The following is a 26,298-nucleotide window of genomic DNA, read 5'->3' on the forward strand; positions in this document are numbered from 1 at the left end:
AGAAAAAATTCCAATATCCAAGTTTAAAATGATCTCCTTAGCAGTAGTCCCGCACCTTTCTTGAATCTGGGCCTTGAAGTCAGTGCCAGGGTTTATACACAGGATAGAATAGGAAAGACTACTGAGTACATAAATCATTCTTTTCCCCCAGAGTATGTCCCATAAAGTCTATATATTGCGAAGTGTGCTCTGTGGAAATAGACACCGTAACATCATGTTTTCAAAAGATTGTTTACTAGAAGTCCTTAGCAGAAGTCCAGGACTGCATTCAAGAGAGCATTTACAGGCCTCCAGTATTACAGGTATCTAGCAATACAGATATTACATTCCCCAGGGCAAAGAATTCATGTAGAGGTCTTCCTCCAACAGACCATAATCTTTCTAATCTATTCATCTACTCTCCCACATCATCCCTTCCCTCCTGCCTTATATTAATCCACATTCTCATAGGCAAGCAAATATTGAACTTTTCACCTCCTTTCACTTCTCTAGCTTCTTAATTTCCATCAGCTTGCTATTCTACAGGTTTGCACAAGACAGTGCCAGTAGATCAACAGTCTTTGAGTAGAACCTGTAAATTATGGGTTTTAAAAAAAGTAATTAATGTATATTTCTTGACCTTTTTTTTCCTACTGATAGGAACAAAACTTAAAGCAATCAGGACTGACTCAAAACCCTCTAAAAACATTCACTTAATGTTAATAAGGTTTGGAGCTAACTATAGGAACAAAAACATTGTCAGCACAGTATATAAAACCTTAAAACTGGCAGAGTCACAAGTAGATGCCATGACAAAGAAAAACATAGTAACAGAAATACTACTGCTTCTGACAAATGAGGAAACTGATGTCAGATAACTTCACTGGTGCTCCCAGTAACTATAAGAGCTCTGTTACATGCAGATGAAATTGAGGCTCTAACGGTATTAGTCGAACATCTATATAAACAGGGACCTGTGAGAGAAAGAGAGGACGGCTCCTTGGATGTATAAATGATCAGTAGGAATCTGGGCCCTTTGAAAGTTATCTTTCTTTCTGATAACCTAGTTAGATTGTTGCAAGAGTTTTACTAGCTATACTTAAATTTCTTGTTATGAGGCCTCAACATTAGGACTCTAATAGGAGGCCTCAATACAATGATTTGCTACTGTATTTTCTTTCAAAAGTGAAATAGGTATGTGTATGTGTGGGTGTGTACTAATTAACTGCTGATTATCAGAGTAAGAATTTGCCAAAGACAGAAGAAAATTTTCAGACTTTTCTCATTTGCTTTACAGTATGACAACTTCATGCAGCTTTTGGCATGCTATACTGCTCTAAGAGACAAAGCACTTCTGAATTTTCAGGTTATTTATTTGGCACTTCACCCCCCTCTGCCTTTTCCCTATCTAAGTTTTATACAGTACAGCCAGAGCCAAGTGGAATGTAAAGCTGGAATTTTGCTGAAGTATTCCAATGACACGAGCACACCCCTTAAGAGTCCCAGCCTCCGAAGTACAGTACCTGAATTCTGCTGTAGAGAATGTAGCAGGATGGGCTACAACCTGTCCTTGTGAGTGTGAATACACAAGCACACACTCAGAATCATCACACTACCAGCTGTTAAGTAGAAGATTTGCAGGCAGTAGGTTTCCTTGCCAGGTTGCAAGGTATCAGAACATTTCAGAATCGTTTTAGTTGACAGACTCTCTCTAAATCTGGATGTGTTCCCTTGCCGTTGTAGAACGTGAGACTAAGCATTCTGCATTATCTGTAAATAGAGAACTCTTGACACATATTTTAGGTGTATTTTCATAAAAATGAACACCAACACCAAACTTTTCAGCTTTTTTTCTTTCTCCCAGATTTCATCCCTCTTCGTGGCTTTTCTTCGTTCTGTATTGTTGTTGGATACATCCTCAAAATTATTGTATCAGCAGTCAAGTTTTTGGATTCTTTTGTTACATGCTGGTGCTGACATTTTCAATCTGTAAAGCTGTCCAGAACACTTCAGCATAACCCTTCTCCTGGCAGTGCTGTGAGCAGTGCATCAGTGGTGGGTATCTGATCTGAGCGAATATAGGTCAGATTTCAGAGCGCCTGCTGATATAAAGGGGGATAGAAAAAAATAAAACACATCTGTTCAGAATAGTGTAGCCCATCTCCAAATGTGAGAAAATTGGTCATGAATCTGAATCCTTCATCCATCCTAACTGCCAGGGGCAGGACACAGCTGGGACAAAGCCAACCCTATGCATTGCAGCTAAGCCATGAGCTGAGAGAAAGTGAAATTTGGTAAGTCTAGTCATTTACAGAAATCCTCTGAAGTTAGTGGAAGTGTATTTGCTTACTAATGTGATTTCTCTGTACATCTRTTTTCCAACTGTTTTGATCACAGAGTATGAAACTTCATGGTCTTTCTCCCCTCTGTATCATGAAGTATTTCATGTGGAAGGTGGGACACAGGTTGTGCCCTACACCAAAAGAAAAAACATCTAGAAAAGAATGTACTAAAGCTTATTTTAACCTTATTTCTTGCATCTGCTAAGAAAGATTGGCCCACAGGGACATTAGATACATGCTGTTGATTCTCTCACTGTTAGTACTGACTTGTGAATTGAGAAAATTATCACTTTTGTCTTCTAATTGCCTTTAATGTTTGGACCATGGCAAAGTATTCCATTTTGGGTACAGATCACAATTTCTTAAGAGCAGTCAAACCTAAAATATGCTTCTTTAATATGAGGCAGAGATGTTTCCTGGAGCCAGAATAAACTTACCTGAGATCCTGACGGACCTGAAAGACAATTAGATAGATCAAGATAGATCACTCACTTTGTTGGCACCTGTGGTAGGATGAAGAATTGCTTATTTTTGCTGTCCCTGTTACTTCAAACATTTAAAATGTAGATTATCAAAATCACTCAGCGATACAACGCCACTTTATTTTGGCTCACGTTCCCTGAGATGGGAACAGTTTTGAACATGAGTTTGTGTTGTACAGTTTTGCAAGTGCAGGTCTTGCAGTACTTTCCAAGCTTTTTTGCACAAATATGCATGCTTACTTTTGAAAGACTGGACTAAAAGACTGTTGATTATTTCCTATTCTGAATCTTAAGCTTTGACAGTGGGKTTTTTTGGGGTTAATCTGATAAAGGAAAAGAGGATAACCTTTCCCACCTGTATGCATAAATTGCCTGTATGCAAACAGGCAGTGGAAATTGCCCAAGAGCCTTCATGCTTCAAGTACATTGTGCGATTATTTTTATATTCAGTCATGTACACATTCTGTGGTAATATTCACCTTTTTTGTTGTACAGTATCAAATGAAGACTGTGACATTAAAAGCAGGGTGTAAGAGAAATGAAGAAATGTCAGTAAAAGCAGCTGATGAAAACCTTATTAAAAAAACTATGCTGTAATGTATATATTTGTAATAACAGCTCTGAATTCTGCAGGGGCCTATAAGTAATGAAGAAAATTGGTCAAGCAAAAAACCAAAGTTATTGAAAACTTGAGAGCTGTTGAGTCTCACGGCATTCAAACTAAATATCTACATAAAATAAACCTGTGTCCTGCTGACAGTATTTGTGTTGTTCTGCTTTTTTACATCAATTTTTTTGCTAAGTTGGGTTTGCTCCAGTAAATGTTGTATGGTGAGAATGATGTCCCTAATTTCCGTAAGTAGTCAGCATTCATTATCAATTTAATATTAATAGTAAGGTGAAATGCAAAACTGAACAGGACTTGCAATGTCACCAAGGAGAAAGTCACCCTCTTAAAGTGGAAAGCTTTTGGTGTTAATGTATCTTTCCCAGCTGAGAGACAGGATAACTAGGGGAGGGAAGGATCAAGGCATTGCAAATTTTGCAGGAAGGAAGCTACAGTGAGGAATCAAATCAGAGGATCCCAACACAGGCTGCATGAAGAGTCAGGCTGTGCAGAAGATAAAAAAGAAGAAAAGCAAAGCCAATAGAAACTCTAATGAAGATAAACTACTATTTATTTGCCTGGAAAGACATAAACTAAATAGGCAGGAGTAGAGTCTGAGTTTGGAAAAGAGATAATACTTATTGACTTGTACGGAGCAAAAGTTGCACAAAACATGATCTCCTAACATGCCTGAGAATCTAAAGTTACTTGTTTTGAACTTTCACAGTAAAGTGAAGAACAAAAAGAGAAACTTGTGCTCAGCAAAGTTTTGACAGCATGTCTTACCAGGAAAGCCTTAGGTTCTTTCTTGGTTCCTGTCTTGGTTTTGCAATTTATGGTGAAATTCAGCTAGTCTTTCCAGAACTGCCATTTGACAAGAATGTAATTATATTTGACCAATGACAACCACAGAGACAAAGAAAATACGTCAAGTTTAAGATGACCTTTCTTAATTGATCTTTGTCTACAGTTAATTATTCATTGTCTGTATATAAAATATTTACAATCTGGAAACAATTTAATCTTACATGGTGCATTGTATTTTCTAACTGAAAAATGATGGCATGAGTTACTCTCTTTTATCTCAGCTCTTAAAAAAAATCCAGTTAATAAAAGCAAAACCCATCAGACAGATAAGATACTAATGTTCATCTTACAAATGAGCAGCAGGAGAAAACTTGCATTATGAACAAGAGGACTTCATGACGTTACCTGCAAAACAGCTGTTTTAAAAGATAATCTTGGAAAAAAAATGGCCTGAGCAAAAAGGAGAAGATTCAATTTCAGGGGGATAAAATTCTGTCGTATAGGCACTATTAAAAAAATAAAGGTGAACTCATTTTTGTTTTGTGAACACATTTTGGCTAAAACAATGTACTGGCATTTTCACAGCTGCCATGTGACCAATGGATAAAAGACCTAAGCAACAGAAGTAGTGACATCAGAACAGTGAATGCTATTCTGCAACAAGAAATCACAGAATTTCTAGGGCTGGACCAGAGTTCTGTATTCTCTATTTTCAATCTTGACATTTTTTGTAACACCTTTTACTTTTTTTTAAAAAAAAATCTTTCTTCCTCTGATAATTCTCTTTCTTCCTGATCTTTCTTGGACATTGATATTATTATGCAAGGAAAATAAAGGGGACAGCAGAGACTATAGTCTAAAGAGACCGCTCATTTGCCATCATCTTGATTTTTACCAGATAGCACAGTTCTGACACGGCCCTCGGAGGCCAGGCAGGATACCTGAAGGCATCTGAGATGGCTGTAGATACTTATGTTTCGGCTCATGACTCCCATTGCTTGTGACAATAATGACTGCACTGAGCTTTCCTCTTCTAGCTCAAGTAAAAACAATAGATGCTTTCTATACCTGTAAACAACTAACTCGCATTGATCTGCAGAGGATCACTTAGAATTAACTAAGCATGCGTGTGCCTGAACACTGGCCTTGATCACAAGAAGGGCTTCCAATGGCAATGGACAACTACAGCCTTGGGCTAAATGGAATTTGTTAGCTTTGCTGCACGACCTATTAATTTATATCACCATGTCTGACATTCTCATAAACTATCTGTGGGGCAGAAAGGCTGTAATTTAATATTTTTAGGTATAATACATTCATTAAATGAGATCCCAAGATGTGTGTACATTAACTGAACTGGATTTTAACAGAAATTAATTTATATGTAATACCATATAAACTAATGAGATATAGATGAATATTAGTCATCATGCCATAACAAAATATTTTCACATTTAAATATGCCCCTGGTGAATTGTTTCTTTATGTTCTGAGTGATGGTTGTCTACAGATGGCGGGCTTTGTTGTCTGAGGTGATCCACCTGGAATTAGTTATTTCTTCTGGATGAAGCCAAGGAATGCTAACATTTTTAAAAGCTCAGTGATACAATAAAGCCCATGTTAGATTTATAGTATTGGCATCACATTTAATTTTATTATCTACATTTATTTATGATGATTTCCCATTTTACTTGAGGAAAAGATGCTGAAGCTCTACAATTAAATCTTAAAACATCCCTACACTGCTATTAAAACCTCTTTTTCCTCCTCTAATCCCAAAGGTGATGACTTATTTTTGGTACTGATCTGCCTCTATCTCTGGTTAAACAGATATATATTTTTTCAATGATATTCTAAAATATGCACATGAGCACACCACATGTACAAATTATTAAAATGACACAAAAGTAAAAGAAAGAATAAAAGATTCTTATAAAATATTGCCAATCCTATTGGATATTAAATATCCAATTTTTCATCCAATCACAGAATCATAGAATCAGTAAGGTTGGAAGGGACCTCTGAGATCATCTAGTCCAACCTCCCCACTCAGCAGGGTCACCTAGAGCATGTTAGACAGGGTTGCATCCAGGTGGGCCTTGAAGATCTCCAGAGAAGGAGACTCCACMACCTCTCTGGGCAACCTGKTCCAGBGCTCCGTCACTCTCAYRGGGAAGAAATTCCCCCTCAYGGTCAGGCGGAACTTCCTGTGCTTCAGTTTCTGCCCATTGCCTCTTGTCCTGTCACATAGGACAACTGAAAAGAGTTTGTCCCCGTCCCCTTGACACCCTCCCTTCAGGTACTTGTACACATTGATAAGATCCCCCCGCAGTCTTCTCTTCCCCAGGCTGAAGAGGCCCAGCTCTCACAGATGTTCCTCGTAGGGCAGGTGCTCCAGCCCTCTGACCATCTTTGTAGCCCTACGCTGGACTCTCTCCAGCAGCTCCATGTCTCTCTTGTAGCGGGGAGCCCAGAACTGGACACAGTACTTGAGATGAGGCCTCCCCAGGGCTGAGTAGAGGGGCAGGATCACCTCCCTCCACCTGCTGGCAACACTCTTCCTAATGCACCCCAGGAGACCATCGGCCTTCCTGACCACAAGSRCACCTTGCTGGCTCATGGTCAACTTGTCATCCACCAGCACTCCCAGGTCCCTCTCTGTAGAGCTGCTCTCCAGTAGGTCAGCCCCCAGCTTGCACTTGTACCTAGGGTTATTTCTCCCCAGGTGCAGGACTCTGCACTTGCCCTTGTTGAACCTCAGGAGGTTCCTCTCTGCCCAGCTCTCCATGTACACCTCTTAGGAAGGACTACTACATATAGTACCTGAAGGCACCAAATTCTGTAAAAAATTTGTGTATATGAAGTTCACCCAATAAATACTGAAGAAGATTTGCTGGGCCCCAAACCTATTGAAGTATTAAGTATTAATCCTATTAAGTATTTTAATTCACAGTGCTTTTTATCAGCTCACATACTACCTTTGTGAATACACATTTTATAAGATTAAGTCATAAACAAGTTCATTACAACACTGCCCTCCTTACATAAAAAATTTCCAAAATGATTATATATATACTTTTCTCCCCAAGAGGGAATTAATAGGTTTATACATTACAGGTTTCTTGGTATGATTCGTACTCTTCCTTATTTTGCCACTGTTCTAATGATATTTTCCCATCCTTTTTTAAGAGATCAACTAATCCAACTGCACCTCCTGCTAACTTCAGATCTTTAGCAATACATTAACATGSATCTTCTGAAATTCATGATTACTCTCAGCTTTGACTCAGACTCAAGAGTTTCCAATGGCAGCTTCAAGTTTTCACAACAACAAAAAACAGAGATTATTCCTAGAATTTACTTAGGCCTCAGGTACTAAGGGCAAGTATCTACCAGTTCCTTGGAAACTGTATGCTACTATACAATCATGAAATGTATTTTTCTTTTACAGTGCCAGTGGGGTCCCACATCATTAACAGCCTTCTGCCCTAGTAGCTCCAGAGAGGAAAGTGCCCGGGTACAAGCAATAAGCACCATTAGTAGACACTCACTCATTATAATATTACATCATGTGATACTGGAAGTAATATATCTTAATGGAGGCTTCAAAACCATGTGCCAAAGAAAGCATTTAATTTCCAGCTACACTTGTATTCATATGATGGAACACATTCCTCAGAAGATTATCTATGAAAAATACCTAAACAAGTAACTCACTAACCACTTACACTATAATCACTTACTTTATAGGAACTATGAAACAAATTTGAGTTTGGCAGTCAGCTCCCTACCATTACAAATGTATTTTTACAAAAGCTTTCAAACCCTTGCGTGTAGGATCTCAGAATCTCTGACCCTCAGGAGCTATTTTATTAAGCAATTATAATTTTCAGATTTTTTTTCTCCCCAATACAAATCAACAAAACCAAATCTGGTGTATTTTTTAAATAAAGAGTAACAGAACAAAAAGCCAGTAAAACATGGCCTAATGATACATAATTACTCCCTTTTCTCTGGCTATTCCTTTTTCAAGAAACTTCACGCAGCATAAAATAAAACCCACCATTTGCGATCTAGAGTAGAAGGAGTTATCTATTATCTAACAACTAAGAAGCCCATGTGATTAACAAGGCCTCTGTGAGTTATGTCAGGGTTTATCTGCCAGTTAGGGTGGGCTGCAGCGATGCCGATGGAATGTGAGACAACAGGCCCCGCCACTGTGACCGCTGCRCCACTCCAGATGTCTTCCAGAATGGAAACAAAAACCATTTGTGACCATCAGAAACTGGATTAATTGAGAGTGACATTCTGGGCCGAGTGCTGGTGACCCAATGACTGGGAATTGCCCTGGAGGTTTAAAGTCTTATGTCCTTCCCAGGACAGCAGTCAAATATACAACAAAACTGCCTAGTTGACTTACATAAGCCAACTACTGTTTACAAATTTCAGGATCACATACGGTCTGCCCGTTGTTTGGCACAGACAAGCACAATCAGCACTGGCATTTGAAGCCACTGACAGATTGCCAGCCACTGGTGCAGATGGTGGCAGCACAAGAGCGCTAATTGCCGATGACATTCGTGATGAGGTAACCTGTCTCTCTTCAGATAATAAACAGATGGAATGTGTTTCCTATTAATATTTTTTTTAGATAACAAATTGTTTAACTTCAGTGGTAGAGAGTAACAAAACCAAATTATCTGTTCTTTGGAGAAATTTGTTTTCTGCTAATTGCTCTAAACAATCAATAAAAGAATTACAACTGGCATTATCCCACTGAGAATAGAAGCAGAGAAGTCAAAGTCAATTAGCTTCCTATACTACGATGCACTCAGATGGAAAGAGTCATTACAACAGAGTATAAAAGTCAAACTAGAAAGCATGCTCTTCCATGAACAGAACAGACTTAGTGGGAAGGACTAGACAGAGAGTTTTTACATACCTTTCAGTTCTGTGCATATCACTGCAGCCTCCAGTTTTTCTTTAGATGCTTCCAAAGAGGATAAGAGCCAGATAAGATGATTTCCTTTAATCTTACATGGCTCTGTTTCTTAGCAGAGCACTAAGGTCGCAAGACTTCAGAAGCTGTGGCCAAAAAAGTCTTTATCTACAGAACATTTAACTAGCTCATTTTTTCTCAACATTCCAGTAAGGAAAATATGACAAATAGGAAAAAGCTGAGGACACCACATTGGCCCAATGAAATATTACCTAACTGGGAAAAATAGCTGCTATAGTCCTGGCCTCTTCCCCACTATCTCTGTTCCCAATGAGTGTGGAGGGGGAGAAGTCGGACAACTGTTGTTGCTATAGATCAATGCCATTGTAGAATGCAATGGCCATAGTTCAAGTGAGGGGAAAACTTCACTGCAACTGCACAGCCTTGCCTTGTCCAAGCACCAGATACCTTTGATATGCTGGATGATAGTACCACCTGTTCTCTAAGAGGAAGAACTTCAAGCTCTTGCTGAGTTCCTGAAAGCCTAGATGGCCCTTCCTTGCACAAAGACAAGTGGGATCTTGCATTTCTGCAAGGCTGTGTCTCCCGGCCCTGCTGAGTAGTGTCTCTCACCACAACAGAGGGCCTGTCTAAGAGGAAGCAGCTGTGAGAGGCAGCGGCCCCTCACTCCTCTCAGCCCCTTTCACGTGAGGGCASCAGCAGCCTCTTAGGTCTGTGCAAGCAGGAACCCCAGCCATCCTGCTCTAGAGCAATGGTAGGGACAAAAAGGCGTTGGCAGCTCCCTTCCGAGGGCATTCCAAACGAAGCTGCGGCACAAAAAAGTTGCGATACGCTGTTTAAAAATTGAGAAGTGGTGATACAGCATATTTCTGCATATATCTCCATTTCCCTACCATGGGATTATGATAAAACAGAGAACAGAAAAAGATTTAGCTGACAATTCACGTTGAATATTTTAACTAATGGCAATGGAATCAAAGCAGCAACCATGTGGCAAGGACAAAAGAATGACCATCCATATGAGAGAAACACACAGGTACCAAAATCCTGTTAGAGTAACTTCTTATCGTTGTGTCATCTGATTTTGCCCAAATACACAAAACATAGTTTTAGGTCTACCTTTATTTTTTCAGTCATTATTCATGGGTTATTTGTTGGCTCCACAGTGCATACAGTTAAGAAATCGACATTTCAACACACTTCATATGTTGAACATAACCTACTTTGTGTGTTGCAAGAGTCAAATTCACATTATTTCACATTAATTCCTTGCACCCTGTAGTTTCTCATCAGTGAAAAGCTTAGGAGCATATATTTTGCCCTGGAAAACTCAACTCATGAACCTCTGACTGAAATAACTTTTCTCTTGCGCTGACCGCTCCAGTGAGGAGTGGCTGAAGTGCCAAAGCACTTTTGCATAGGTTACTTGAATGACAGTAGTTTCCCTGAGATCATTCCATCAGGACATCTTCCTGTACACATTTATTTCTCTACAGTAATGTCTCTAATTTTATATTGGGTAAAAACTGCTGACCACCCAAGGTCTTAATACATTGAGCAATCATTTTCAGCAGTGATGTAATGATGTATTTGAAAACACATTATCTCCCTGCTCTCAACTTTTTGTTGTTGCACACAAAGAAGTCAACTGACTATTCCATACAGTCACAAAGGCATCCAAAACTTGTTAAAGGCCACCTACTTTTTCCATGAGTTATCAGAACCAACACAAGCAGCCCATTTACAAGGGAGTAACAATGAATGGCTGTTCTGGGCTGGGAAAGGTTTAGATACACCATCACAGTTCCCTTTATTCAGAGCTTGTAAATAATAACAGCAGATAAGCCCTACAGCCACTAATTGAGTGCCACATTGCCACTATCTCCCTTTCTTTCCATTTGCCTCCAGCAAAGTCAAGCTTTAGTGACCTTTTTTGGCCAATATATATAAAACTGGTTCATGTGACCTGGGTACTGTTTTGTACAAAGCATTAAACATCTCGTACAAAGTAAATGGTACACTCTGTTGGCCGTGAAATTTGCATGACTGGGCTAAAGTTGGTTTGTCCATGCACTGCTGCATAAATGAAGTGTGGGGATGTTTTTTTGAAAAGGAAAACAAACATTTTTGTTAGGTTTGCTAACATTGCTAATTCAGGGGCTAGCCTGCTGCTAAGCAGGCAAAGGAAGTCTCTAAGGAATGAAAGAAATAATGAAATTTAGCAGTTCTCAGTTTTTATCCCTAGCCAAGCTTTTCGTAAAACAAATGACAATATCCCTCTACTGCTATGTGTATAGTAACAATTAGTTATTTACCTGCAACATGCTGTATTTTCCTAAGGAAAAGAGAGCGTGGGCTAGTTAGAAGAGATACTTGATACTGAAGGAAAGAGCTCTCTTATATAGAGTCTGTTTACAAAGCAGCTTATGAAATTTTAAAAATTGCTATAACTTTCTTGCTTCCTTTTCAAGAAAACAGAGATGTTTTTTTCCAGAGCTAACACAAGACAGATTTCCACAGAACACCAGCTGAGTGCTAACATTTGTTCCCTACAACATAGCCCTCTACAGATGTGACCAAATTCTGCTCTTCATCTCATTTTGGCAGTTCTTACATAAGTAAGATTTTTGCTTATGATCTTGTGGAATATACCTTGCGTTAGCCCCTGTTCTTTCCTTAATGCCACAGTCCTCATACTTTATCACCTATAGATGCACAAGGTGGATATCAGCAAAACTTAATCTTCCACATCGATAAAACCTAAGTCTGCACTTACCATACAACTTCTGTTTTCTCTTCACACACAGCGAGCAATCCTGATGTGTTTGTACATTTGAAAGGAAATCTAGGATACTCTATACCAGTCCAGGTCACCTGAAATGCAAAGTACAAAATTTAAATTCCTACAAATAGTAAAGCAGTTCATTCCTCTTCCTGCACTCTGCTACACTTCACCATGCACACAATGTGGTAATTGCTTTTGCTTGACTTGTTCAAACAGCCATTTTCATGATGTGACAGTTAGGGCACTAATATATTTATGCCCTTTGTAATCGGCCAGCATTGCTTGTAATTAGGTGGAAAGTTAATTAAGTGCAATACATCTAATAACTGCCTGCCAGTCGTTGTAAAGTTTGATTTAGCACATGAACTGTCAAGGTGTCAGAATGGTGTGTTAAAAAATAAGTTGCTAATAGAAAAGCAATCCTACTACAGCCCAGAGAAAAGCACAATGACAGTGAGTTGTTAAGAAAAGGAAAAGATATTCAATACTAATACTTCTGATGCTGGAAAATGACCCCACCTGCATCATAAGAAGTTATGTCTTTGGTGAATTCCAAATGAACATATATTTTCATCTACCAGCCAATGTCTTCTGCTTCCTTAAAACATGTATATCATGTGCATAGCTTTTAAAACTTATAATACCAATATTAGAATARGATTACTTAAAAACAATTTAATGCATACAGAGGAGTATGAAAAGAACCAAGAAGGCCCAGAGAAAGAGTTGGCATTTCATGTTGAAGGAGCTCTTCTTGTTTTCCTTATTGCACAAAATACAACTTTTCTTCTACTGAATGTAAGAAAACAGTGTACATATCCCAAATACGTATTTGTAATAATAGCTTAAATAATTGTGCTTCATTTATTTGTGCCTTAGTTAATTTTGGGCTTTAAGTTCTTCACAAGAGGAAAAAAAACATGTACTCCAGGATCTTCTTAGTCACTACAGACTATCCTTTCTCTAAATCAATTTCAGATTTTTCACTTTTCATTTCAACTGTCCACTAGTGCTTTTATTTATCTCTTCATTTTTTTGAAAACTAGCTCTTCTCCTAATGATTGACTATTACTTCTCAAATGAGTGCAATGTGAATACTTCAGCTCCATATTCTTTTTTCTTAAAATCARTGTTGATCCATCAGATGCTTCCTTCACCTCCACATCAACTGTGAACTGTCCCTTTCTTCATGCTAGGCAGTTAGGGTAGGTTTAAGCCAAAACATAGCTCTTCAGCAAAACAAAACAAAACAAACAAAAAACCCCAACAAAAAACAACAGAAGAATCAAACAAATTCTATACATAGAATAATTTAGGACTAGCTGCACATCAGATTAGAAGCTACAGTTACAGTGAGTGCAAATGATCAGTTATCTACACACTACATTAGCACAAACTATGTGCATAGTTCAATAACACTTTGATTATTAATGAACTCACAGATGTATGAAAACTATACCTGTAAGATGTCTAGTGGGAAAATATGGACAATGCTCTGAAGCTTTTAGGCCAAGAGGTCCAAATGGGAATTATAGAAGTTGTACACATACAGGAGAGCCCACAGACCTTGAGAAATAACCTAAATTCAAGAACAACATTGCTTCTTCCAAAGCAATCACCAGTAAAGTTTATTTCTTTTTAATATACTTCACAAAAATCAATGTCAGTAAGTTAATCTTTGTGGTTAGCTATTATGAACTGATATTCGATCAGGAAAATTAGGCTTGAGATTGACATGAAATTAATAATGCTTGTTGTGTGGTACCCAATGACAAAGGTAAATGCTAGTAGTTCTGAAATCCTAATGATTGCCAAAGTACTCTTCTGAGCTTTGATTAGGGCTTGTGTTGTGCAATTATGCTTTTCTATAATTACTGTGAATTACCATCATGATATTATCATTCTCATATTTTTTATTCCTCAGAAATTGTCAGAATTTCCTGCAGCTAAAAATGGATTTCATTTGCATTACCACAAGCTTTGATTGTTTAATGAAAAATAATTCCATGCAGACCCTTATGTTAAATTGTCCATTTAAAATTTTCCTGTTATCCAGATTATGTTGAAGTGCTCCTTCTTTCATTTATCATTTGGCTTTATTATCACAGTTACTGCCCTCGCTTTATGCTAGATTTTGCAGAGAAGGAAACAATGAAAGGCATTTTTATTCACATCCCTCTCTTCTGCCTGGAAGCTCTCTGCCTGCATATTCTTCCTTCTCTTTAAAACTCCTCATCTGGAAGGCTTAAAAATGCTAGCACTCTTCAGCAAAATGTGGTAGCTGTGCTAAAAAGATTATTTTATTTTGGCTTAAACCTGGTTGCATTAGGGTCCATGGAAGGCTATCACTGACTTGTCTAAGGCTTACAACCATGCCCAAAGCAAGTGAGCTGACCAAAGGTCCTGCTTGTCTATGCCTGAGGGTGGCTGGGCATTTCCCTCTCAAGCTCACATGTAGGGGGTTAGCGTGTGCTTCCTAAGAAGGCTCCTCTCTCTGCTAGTGGTATTCAGCCACTTCTGTCCCTCTCTGTGCTAGTAGCACTCAGCCACTTCCGTCTCACTGCCGGAAAGCTTTGGGCAAGCCTGCATACCGTCACGGTTCTCAGTGCTGCACCAGCTGGCAAACTCACAAGATGACCTCAAATGACAACCATTTTTAAAATTGGCCCTGATTCTCAATTTGAAGCAAATCTCAGGACTGATTTTCAAAGTGTTCAAACTCCCAGTAAGCAGTGTTGATTAACTTTTTGTTAATGGATGGATACTTAACAGCCTTGGGAGAAAAGTGAAAGACCACATCACCTTCCAAAACTAAAAAAGAAGGCCTTATTTCCATGTTTCACAATGATTTTTGTTTATGAGCAGGAAAAAAATAGACTTAACTTCAAATACTGGTTTTTGAAATCATCTTTTTTCCCATTTTTATATACTGATTTTTTCCCTTTTCTCAGTCATTTTACAGAATGCCTCCTGATATCTTATGAAGCAACACTGGTTTTGAAGGCTTCCTAAAGACTGCTCCACAGTACCTTGCATGAGTGTAACGTTTGGGGGAATGCTCAAAGCATGAGCTTAGCGACGCTGTAACGAAAATGTAGCTTAAGCCATGATCAGGCCTGTTTTCAAACCACTTTATGGGAGCAGAGAGGAAAGAGCAATTGGCTTCAAAAGACTTCTGGATACTGTACACATTTCAAAAGTCAGAATCAGTAAGATTGATTCAGAAGCTGTGTTGCAAATATCAGATGCTATTAGAGAAAATATGGGTTTATAATGTTAGAAAATACGCATTAGCCTTTTTCAAAAGCATTAAGAATTGTAAGAAAACACTAAAGAGATATGAACTTCCTTACGAAGTAAGCACATATATAAGTAGATGGGTGAGTGGGGATGGAGAGAATCTATTCCTGAAATCAACAGGAACTCAAGTAATGTTTTCTTAATTTATATGAAAAGGTTTCATTTCTATCGCAACTGAAGCTCATCAACATTTTGCTGCCTGTATTTAAAAGCCTTCACTGTTCTAGTTTTACTAAGAGAGTAATTTATTAATTTTTAAAATAGATTTTGTTTGTTTCTCATATCTAAACCTATTTTGGGATGCATTCACAAATGCCAGACTTGAACAAAAAGATGGTCTAGATATCTCTAAATGTATATTGTGTATTTAGTTACATGTGCACAGATATTATTTTGTTCCTTTCTCTCTCTCATTTCTTTGCAATCCTTTTCCCGTCTTCTGCTTTTCAACTGGTTCCATTTTCACCTCATATATGCATCTGATTTTTCTCTCACCTACACACAGGTCTCCTATAAAGTGCTAATGTAACACGTGTGGGTCACAATTTCACACTTGTAATATTCAAGTAAGTTCAAAGTTACTCAGAATAAGTTTGACCATGTCTCTATATATATTTAAAGAAACTAAAGCCTGGACCAAATGAAGGGGGGAAAAAAACATTTTTCAAAAAAATCTTATAGAAGAATATATTTTTTCATTTTCACCATGGTTAATAACAAATAGAGATATTTCATCTATAAGTTTAGTGTGGGAAAAACTGAGTTCATGTTGAACATCTGTAGATTGTATCTTCTGAAGCAGTGCTCCACCATTAAGATTTTACAATGAGAGCTACAGAATGTTGACTWTTGAAGCAGCAACACACACTCACGAAATCACTTCTTTTCGTCTGTTTGTCAGAGCTGTGAATGTGTTTGCATTGCTTCCTAGATGAATCACTGTTCCACACAGCTGTGTATGCGTTCTGATGAAATGGAAGTAAGCTACATGGCCACCTCGGACATTGACTTGAYGTACAGGTTCTGTACCGCCTAACCCACTTAGGGCTGCCAAGCAAATGAGCTTTGCAGTAACACCGACACTGAGATGAGCAGATTCCACACTTCCATCCCAGTCTGCTTCATATCAGTTCTACTCGAAGTCACACTGTTTAAGGAGTGTTATTATTAGATATCCAAAACAACGTTACATAAACAAACAAGCGGGAGCAAGTCACATATCAAGTGCTGACCCTGCCAGCGAGCCAACCTTCTCTGACCRGCAATGTAAAATATTAAAGAAGCTCCCATCTATACTTCATGGAAACTTCCACTCTACCACTCACACGGYCACTGCCCCATCTTAGTCCTCATACGGTAGGTCAGCACAGACACTGCCTGTCTCAGAATTTATTTATTTTTTTTATATATTACAGATCAGCTTCAAAAGCCTAGGAGAGGAGCTAATCCTACACACATGTGCCTCTGGTGAGATGGCAACTGTCCCTGGCTAAGGAATTAACACYCCTTTTAAAGTTATCCTCTTTATTCTGAGCTTCCAGAAAACAAATCAAATCCAGCATGTAGCAACTGCCTGTTTCAAATCACCAAAAGCCGTTTCAGATCTTGGCGCTGTAGACACTGTCTGCTAGAATAACCTCAGGCACACTGTTACAATTGAATCACAACCAGCGACACCCTCTTTCCCATCCCGCTGACTGAGTTACCTCCACTGTCTACAAAGAGGGTTCCACATGCTTTCAGGCAGGGAGCAATGTGCTGGACAACAGCAGGAATGTATTATTAAATATTTCTTTTATCTTCAGTTACAATAGCCACAAATTTAGCCAGTCCCCAAATATTTTCCACGAGAGTATTGCATCCACAAAGGTTCCAAACCCTGGAGACAAAAGAGGTGACTGGGACATTATGGCTCTTCAGTCACTTTTGTCTTGCCCAATCAATATTATCCGCCAAACCTTGAAGAAAATATGCAGTTACATGCCACAGTACAAGATGAAATGTATCCAGTCATCTGTGTGGCTGCATTTCCAGACAGGTCTCATATTCTTCCTATGAGATATTACAGGTTTGGCTTTTGATCTTTCACTACAATTTAAAGTCTATTTAAGAGTGTTAGAAATATTTCAGCTCCCTAGAGATTGCCTGTGATCAGAGATGTAGTCAGTGACCTGAGTGATCCTTTCTGGTTCCAGGTTTTTCTGTGCTCCCGGGAATTAACTTTGCTAATCAAGCACTGAACTCTTAAGTGCTAGAGCAGCTATTGACCATGCTATGCCAGCACTGAACTCTATGTACTAGAGTAGCAATATTACTTCACTATTGCAACTTACCGTGTAGCTTGACTGATTTCCCTTCTGTATCAAYTGGAGGTCCTGTCACTGACTGTGGAGAATGCCAGCAAAGACCTATTTGTATGAATTGTTTAATAAGCTCAGGATTATCTGTGCACTTGCTTTACATATAGGCAAAAGGCGTTGCTCTTCCATCCTCTTAGAATGTGCTGCAGAAAACAGTAGAGCTGCCTGTCTGCAGAGATGGGAGGAAATCACATGGACCGCTGCACCCACATCCCTTCAGGGAGGGACACAGCTCAATGAGCTCATATCCATCAGCATATGGATATTCTGCTTATAAATTCTTAAAAAAACTATCTGGTTACAGCTGGAGCAGCAGCTCCACGCTGCCTTGTGGATAACACAAAGGAATTTGGGAGATCGAACTGTCGCCCAGGAACAGTCGTGTAACTGATGAAGGCTCTTAGATTAGGCACTTCCCTCCCCATGCTACTATTTCTGTTTGCAAAGCACAGAGTTACATAAGGATAGGCAGTTKTACATAAAAAGTTGTATATAAAAACATACTCTACTTTTCACACTTCACAAACCTGCAGGAAGGTTTAAAAATGTGCTGCTCTGACAGTTCAACATGAGTGTCTTATTGGCCATGGCTGGTTCTACCTGTCACCCGTAAGTCAAGTTACACAACTGTGGCCAGTCTTGAAAAGGTGTTACTTTTCTCCATACTTTACTCACATGTATGTGAATTGTGTTTGTATGGTAAGAGTGTGAGTAGAAAGATACAGTCTGAATCACTCTGATAGTTGTGTACATCTCATGAAGTTCTTATCTGGATCTTYATGGACTACATGTAGCAATAAATATGGCTTTTTGAACATGCCTATTTGAATGGGCCTTTTCGTGGGTGGCAGATATAACAACCATACAATTGTGGCTGAATCTGTACCATATTTGGGTTACTATATGGTAGGATCTTCTAAATAAACCAAGTTTTGCTGGATATTGTTGGCCCAACTCACTGCTGCCCAAATACTACCAAGTCACCCATTTTGCTAGTCAATTCTCAGATTGAAATTTTAATCACAATGTGTAATAAGCTGGGCCAGTCTTTTAACCATATGCAAAGTGGATAAAACAAGAGTGCTGCCTGCCCTAGGTAAAAATCGGGGGACAGCCAGTAGTCCATACCTCCCTTTGTATCATCCTGAAGGCAATATTTAACACCGGAGTACGGTGGCCTTCCAGTGTCTCTGAAACAAGGTGACACATTGAATACTGTAGCGCAAACATCACTGGACTTTTGACTACCACAGCGAAAGCATCCTTGGTAGCACAGCTGAGCTGCCAGGATATGTGAACAGGAGATGTAACAAGTATAAAGGTCTATCTCTGCTTGTCCTGCCTTATATTAACTCAGTCCAGATATTGGAAAGCAAAAGTTTGCAGCCTTACTGATAGGAACCAAGGTTATACAAATAAACAAACAGTTATTACAAACATGGCAGAAAGCCAGTGTGCTGAAGTGATGTTACTGACCTAGTCAGCACACTGTCTTCTCCCTGTCTGGGAAGAYCCATGCAGGGCAAATGAGAGTTAAAAATTCCCCTCTACAAAAGAAGCATTGACTTTCTCATCTAGAAAACAAGCCTGGGTGGCTATTTGATCTTCCCTCAATTAGTTTCATGGTTAAAAAAAATCCTTTTGGCTTAATGTAGCTATCAAACAGAATCAAACAAGTCCAAGCTTGTTTCTACTAAAGAAAACAGATGATTGTCATCTGGCTGCAATGGCAGCGAGACAAGCTCAGTGAGAACTGCTGCATCTGTACTGTTATAACTTGCTAAGGCACTAGAGCTGCATTTGCTTGGGATCTTCCTTCAGTCTAACACAGAGTAAGCTGGAACTGTTGTCTAGGGACAGAAGCAAACTAATTTCAAAAGAAATTCCAAAATAAGGCCAGTAGCAAAGACAACACCATGGATGAAGAGCAGGATGTTCAGAACAGTAGAATACATCTGTAGAAATACTCCTAGTTACAGCTGGGTATAAAAATAAGCTGAGTAGAAAGTACCAGTGACAGGTTATTCTTTTTCCCCTGAAAGTGAAATTTCTCACATGACAGTTCTTATTTCTTCTGAAGGATCTGAGTCTGGCTCCAGCCATAGGAATGCCATTTCAGGGTATCTCAATTAGAGCTCTCAGCCTGAGGACTCCAGACGTCCCAAAAGCCAGGCAAAGGCAGGAGCTGGTGGGCAGGTGAATCCCTGCCCTGAGACCCTGATGAGTCTGGCAGGTACCAGCAAGGTGAGCGAGCAGAGGGCCATGCAGAACCCACAGGCATCGGCAGCTGCTGCAGAGGTTGGGGGACAAAGTCTAATCATGAAATACCAGGTCTAAATATTTCCTTCTTGTCGGAAAATATTGTGGGATTTCAGTCAAAAATAACTTTTCTGAATTTTTGCCTTTTCTTAAACCCCCCCCCCCCGAAATTCAAAAACTACCACAAGAATTTATTTTGGAAATCTGGAAATCCACGAGACATGACTTTGACTAATGCTATTGATTACTCTCAATTTTCACTTTAGGCCTCTGAAGCAAGCTGTGTCCCAACTCTCCAATCTCCTGTTTTCTAATACTGAAATTTTTATCTTTCCTATCCTTTTTTTAATCCTCATATTTTAAAAAAGTATTATGCCAAATCTTACATATTTCTGCAGCTCAAGAAATACAGTATTCTATTGTTCAGCAAGTTTAATAACTACCATGCTGTTAAGTGAAATGTAAACACCAAATACAAAGGCCTCAGCATTTTTTGCTAWTTAGGAGACTTTCAGTCTTCAGCTCAATAAATAGAGCAGCTAATCTTTACTTTTCTAAGACAGAGAAATGTTCCAACAAACTAGGAGACAGATGAGTGAAATCTTAGAAATAATAGGCATTACTAGTTGTCACAAGAATACTGTAAGATGTTCAAGACAAAAGAAGGCTTCATGTAGTGGTATCGCCCCACAATTTTTTGTTTTGCAGTTTCATTTTTAATTTGTATTTCTTTTTTGTTTCCAGTGGCACTGCTCACCCATGTAAAATCTGGAGCCATTGYGTAAAGCAGATTCAGAACCAGCATATTGCTAAATTGTGACATACCAGCTCTTTCCTCTCTAATCTTAGTTTCTGTCAAGGGTTTGAAGTAGATTCAACCGGTATCTTCAAATCACCAAAAGAACTTTCTGACACAAAATTCCTTCTTGAGTATCTCTATCTACTAATGGCATTTTGAAATTATATTTTAACACCACTGGCAAACATAAAAAACAGTCTTTCAAAGAAAGTGAGGAGAGGTTACTTTGACTCTGGCACCATCTATTGAAGAGTGAATAAAAGTGCCTGGACTACCGGACCAAGAAAAGATATATTAATCAAGGAAGTATACCTTAATTTCTTCAGACATAATATTGCACTGAGAAAATTTCTATTTTCTCATCTCCAAGAAGGCTTTCACATACATCCTTGAAAAATATTTTCTTAGCTTCCTGTTACTGTTGACATTCAACAGACTGCTATGGTATAATGTAATAGGATCTTTCCAGTCTGTAAGATAACCACTACAAATAAACAAAAAGTTGCTTACACTGACTTTGCAAGCAATTCTTCACTGCACAGACACTGAAGAGGAACAAGCTATTTCAGTGCAACTGCCAGGAATGTTCTTAGCTGTGCAAAATCCATTTAAACATGAATGTGCCAAGCCTCACATGAAAGCTTAATTTAGAGAACAGCTTTCTTTTTCTTACCTTTCTAAAGATTTCATTCTCTCTTCCTAGACAGACTACCTTCACCATGCATTAGCAAGCAAATCATAAATAGTAAGGAACTGCAATTTGTGATTAATATTAAAATTAAAAATGTTTCTAAGTAAAAACTTAATAAATGCCAGCTTTTCGCTGGGTTTTATGGTTACACCAAAGCATAAAAGCTGAGTTTCGTACATTTTTGCCACTAGTGAAAAGACAGTATTCAAACAGAGAACAGCATCTGTACTAGAAATAATAATTAAAAAAAATTGAAAATGGCCGCAAACATCAAGTCCATGACAAGCAGTAACCCCTCACAAGAAATTATGCGCTCTAGAAAAATACTATATTTTATCTCTTTTTCTCCGTCACACACATTGTTTTGGTCTACTACAGAATCTAGAATTCCAAAAGAGTAAACAATTTTAAAGTCTAAGCGTTTAGGGGAAAATAATGGGTAATGTTTGCCTCTGTCTGCATGCTTAAAAATAACTCACTTAAAATAGGAACAGAATTTTAACTGTCATCAAAACAAATAGAAACAACTAGGGGTTACTGCACTTTCAGAAGATGAAGACAGAGGATAGTAAGTAAAAAAATGCTGCAAAATAATAAGAATTGATCGCTTGTACCTCTAAGCAATGAAATGAAGACAAGGAATATTGTCTTAAGCCTGCTGGACATTCAGAAGAACAGAGTCGTCATGCTTGCAGAGTCTGCTGATTAATGCTTGGCTTTAGTGTAATGTAAGATTTATTGCATTTTGCCTGAAGTGGGTAATTGAATAATCCCTCTAAAAAGCAGTATTTTTTCCATGAAGTTCCTAGAGTTAATACACACCAAGTCTCTAAGCAGCAAAAGAGAAACAGCTAGGCATCTACCTGTGGAAATCATTGGACACAATTCGCAATACACAAGCATCACTTTATAGAAAAAGCAGAACACTTTATATATCACTTTAAAGTGTTTTAAAGGAAAGAACGAATAAATTATTTTAAATACTGTCTATGTACACATATCACGACTGGTTAAATTAACAGTGGTTCTTAACTTCACATCTTTTTATATCACACTAACTCCACTGAGTCATTTAATACTATTTGTACACCATACAGACTAAAATCAGATTCAAACTCAAAGACAGTCTGACTCAAATTCAGTTTACTTTTGGTAGTCTTTCAARCTGTACTAAAAAATATTTCCAGTGGGTGGGAGATACAAGAGCAGGTTCCAAAGGTACTACTTATGCTCTTGAATATTAACGGAAATGTGGGGAAAATGAAAGAAAATACATATTGATTGTTCCTATGCTTGAGGCTTATAGACCCTGTCTTATAAACTGGTTACAAGGCTTGGACAATCTAYCAAAGATCCAGTATGGTACCATCTAGCAAGCACTATGAACAAGTGGAGGATATAAGCTCTGACTATATTCCAGAGTGGAAATCACCAAAACTAAGATTCTGACAGACAACAGAATAAAGCGAGGTGTTCTCTTCTACTGAATCATACATAAACCAGATCAAAGAGGTAGACAATAACGAATATACTTCCTAGGGTTGGGTTATAACCATATAAAGTGTAGGCTAGACTAGGAAAAAAAAGGAAGGTCAACTAACTAGCTTATGCAAAAAGAAACTGAAGAAATTAAGGGCAGCATTTGGACAAAATGTGGCAACCACAAAGTCTGTCTAAGATGCTGATTATGTTAACAGAGAAAATTGATTTCATAGTGCCTTTCAAAGCACCACAAAATAATACGCAATATTCTGAAATCTAATAATATCAAATCTACCAATATCCTCAAGTATAGAGAGAAAAAGAAGCATATAAAGAAGCGTATGTACTTTAAAAGTATCACCTGCAACTGTTAGCACACCTCTTGATATTCTTATCAGAAGAAAGCTCTGAGCAGATTCAGTGAGAGAAAAGGAAAATATCAAGTCCTTAGATTGTCATTAAGAATGCTGTATGGAGAAAAGGCAATAAAAGTACTGGCTAGTGTAGTTACCTGTGGGCTCCACTTAAAACCCTGAAACTAAACTAGTAGAACATTAGAACATTTTCATGGCAGCCCAGATTTTCCAGAAAGTTGTTATTTCTGAAGACACCTAACATGCGGTAACAGCATCTTAACTTCTGATTATCAGGCTAGTTCTAAGTTCAAGGTTAAAAAAAAAAAAAGAAAGTCAAAACGGAGAGCTCAGCAACATTTAAGGACATTCTCCATGACATTCTTAATACTGATTTTTACCACAAAGCTATGGAAATATTTCAACCTTCAGCTTTAGCAGACATTCTGAACCCTGAACTATGTGCATTTTCTTCCTAGGGCATATGTAATACAACAGCTACCAATGCAAACCTATGAACTTCAACAGATTTATGCTCATAGCTCTGCTGAAGTTAGTTCAAAGTATCACATCCAACTATTTGGTTGGAAGCTTCTGAAGCCATAAACATCAGTATAGGACAAATTCAGTCCTAGTGTTAGTAGATGTAGCTTAGCAAAAGCCAGTGCAGTCATAAAAGATTTGACAGGTTTGCATCTCTCAACGKGTTGAAAGCTACATGTGACTGTACAGCGCATGCTATCTAAACTTAGTAAGTGCTAAAAGAATAAAGTCACAGTATTTCTCCTGCTAAGTCTCCATTAACTTATTTTGAATTAGCAGATACAAAAGCATATCAAAACCAAATGCCAGAAGTTCTGAAAGAACATTGAAAGTATAATTCAGAACAACAATAAAAACAGAAAAGCACTAAACAGCAAAAAAAGCTCGGAGAAAAAGTCAATTCTCAGGAAATCAGCTGAAGTATCCCTCAGCTTTCCTAACTGCCCTCTGGTCTTTGCTCTCATGCCCTTCAGGTTTCTCCAGGTGTCATACAGATAGATAGAATTTGCACCGTGACCTGAAAGTCAACAGATTTAAGCAGTTCTGGAGAGATAAGTGAAATTCGAAGAGGAGAAACTAACCTTACCGACTTAAACACCAAGCAGTGGCACAAGCATCTTCTTTGATGGGCTGGTGTACCATTTGGAGAGACATCACCTCCAAAAGCAGGTTGTTGTGTCTGTCACCATTTTCATAGCTTCTCTGAGTCATGCTGTCTGAAAATACACTTTCTGGAGGCCATGTAAAATCAGCTCCTCAGTGAATGTAAATTAATACATAATAATACATTTTTCAATGGAGTCAATAATTCAATACCTAGCCATGACAGCTCAGAATTCGTACCCTAGTTTTTCAAAGATCTTTCAATCTTTGTTTTTCACCTGGCCATGACAGCAAAATGGCCCTTTAGCTGGGGCGTGCAATTTCCACTTCCAATATTATCCTCAGTGGGTTAGAGAGCTGAGAAAGCTGTGATTCTTTTTTCATTAATGAAATGTTTCTCAGGCTGGGTTGCCAGTGATATAATACATTTCAGACATTCTTCTTCTCTGAATTAATGCATATGGGATTACTAATGTAGCACTTTTGACATGAGAGAGCTTTATTGATTGTGTACTTCATGTTACATAACTTCACTACAAACACTAATGGAAATATTAGAATTCTCTACTCATATTTTTATCCTTCACTTTGAAGCATCTGGTAATCTCAGCCAGGTATGAAATAAAATAYGGGCCTCCCATAAATTCTCAGGATACTGTCTACTACTTTTTCTCCCAGATAAAAAATACATTTTTAAAATATGATGCAGTCATTCAAAATTTGAAAACAGTATTATCACAACATACATAGTAAGACAATGGAAGAATGAGGGCATATTTCTGGTACAAATGCATACTTAGACAGAATAAATAATATTTGCATCCTACAAGCATGTATAGCATAGTATTACCTTGGGAATTCAGGGCAAAGAAACAGGTCAGGTGGGACATACTGCTCCAATATCTCTTAGGGAGTGGAGGTGTTTGTTCTGGCTCCTGTTAGAGTAGACTAATAGCATGTCTATGAGAAACAYGGGAGTTGTTATTTGAAGAGAAGTAACTCAGTCTTGAAAGAAAGCAAGCAGTGTGAGCTGCCAGTCAAGATGGAGGGGAAAACAGGTTTCTTCAGTGTGAACAAGGGACTTTTGCCCTTGGAGTAGAAATGCTAAGAATACAGAGAAGATGAATCTAACTGACCATCAGAGCAAATGAGGTTCACAAATGTTTCATACAGACTAGAGAGCCCTGGTTGGGGACGTAACAACAAAAATGGTCTTGTTTGCGCGACAAAATTCTGTTCAGCTTTTCAAATGGCTACTTTTCCACAAAAATATTCCCTTCAGTAATGGAGAACTGCACACATTAGGCTGACTTTGACACTGACACCACAGATCAGTCATATATTTAAGCATATTAAGCATATATTTAAGCACAGCTCAGGCTGTGGTCAGATGCTCTTCTGAGTGAAGCTGAATTGGATTAGCAGGGAACATGCACCATTCACCCTGCCTATCATCAACGCATCTCCTCGGCAGGAGATCACTGGCTTTTCAGGAGTGCTTGCCTCCCAACATCTAATCATGCCCTAACCCAGGTTCAAGATAGTTTATATAAGTATTACTGTATTTCCGGGTATATTTGATCAAACTGGATAAAAAAGTGATGATATCTGCATTGTACTGTCTGATCTGGGGAAGGGGAAAGAGGGGGAGATAAGAGGTAACTATAGAATAGGGGGACAGTAAACAGGGAAGCAGTGAAAAGGAGCCAGAAATGGGCACAGACGGGGRGGAGGGAGGGATTTGACTCAGCTGCAACTAGAAAAGCAGGTCATACAGAGCCCCTGAGCAGATGCTTTGCTGCCTTGCCAAGTCAAAGCCTCAAAGCGAATTGCACCAGTGTGAAACTCTGATGAGGTTGGAACCAAGAGAGGCAAAGTAAGAGTTTGCTGATAAAGGCAGCCCAGCCCTGAAGAGTATGGCATAATATTTTATCCAAGCAATTCTG

At 38.5% G+C, this 26,298-nt stretch overlaps 1 long non-coding RNA gene across 1 annotated transcript in view; it reads right to left on the reverse strand.

Annotated features, from left to right (window-relative positions):
• The window catches only part of LOC146584896 (uncharacterized), a 148,635-nt gene that overhangs the window by 86,542 nt on the left and 35,795 nt on the right, over window positions 1–26,298 (reverse strand). The window contains exon 4 of the long non-coding RNA XR_014898107.1: window positions 11,954–12,051. This is a non-coding gene — a long non-coding RNA (uncharacterized LOC146584896). The remainder of the gene's footprint in view (window positions 1–11,953; window positions 12,052–26,298) is intronic.

The sequence above is a fragment of the Rhea americana genome, unplaced genomic scaffold, assembly GCF_003343005.1.
Source record: "Rhea americana isolate MKP2758 unplaced genomic scaffold, rheAme1 scaffold_89, whole genome shotgun sequence".
NCBI classification, from domain to species: domain Eukaryota; kingdom Metazoa; phylum Chordata; class Aves; order Rheiformes; family Rheidae; genus Rhea; species Rhea americana.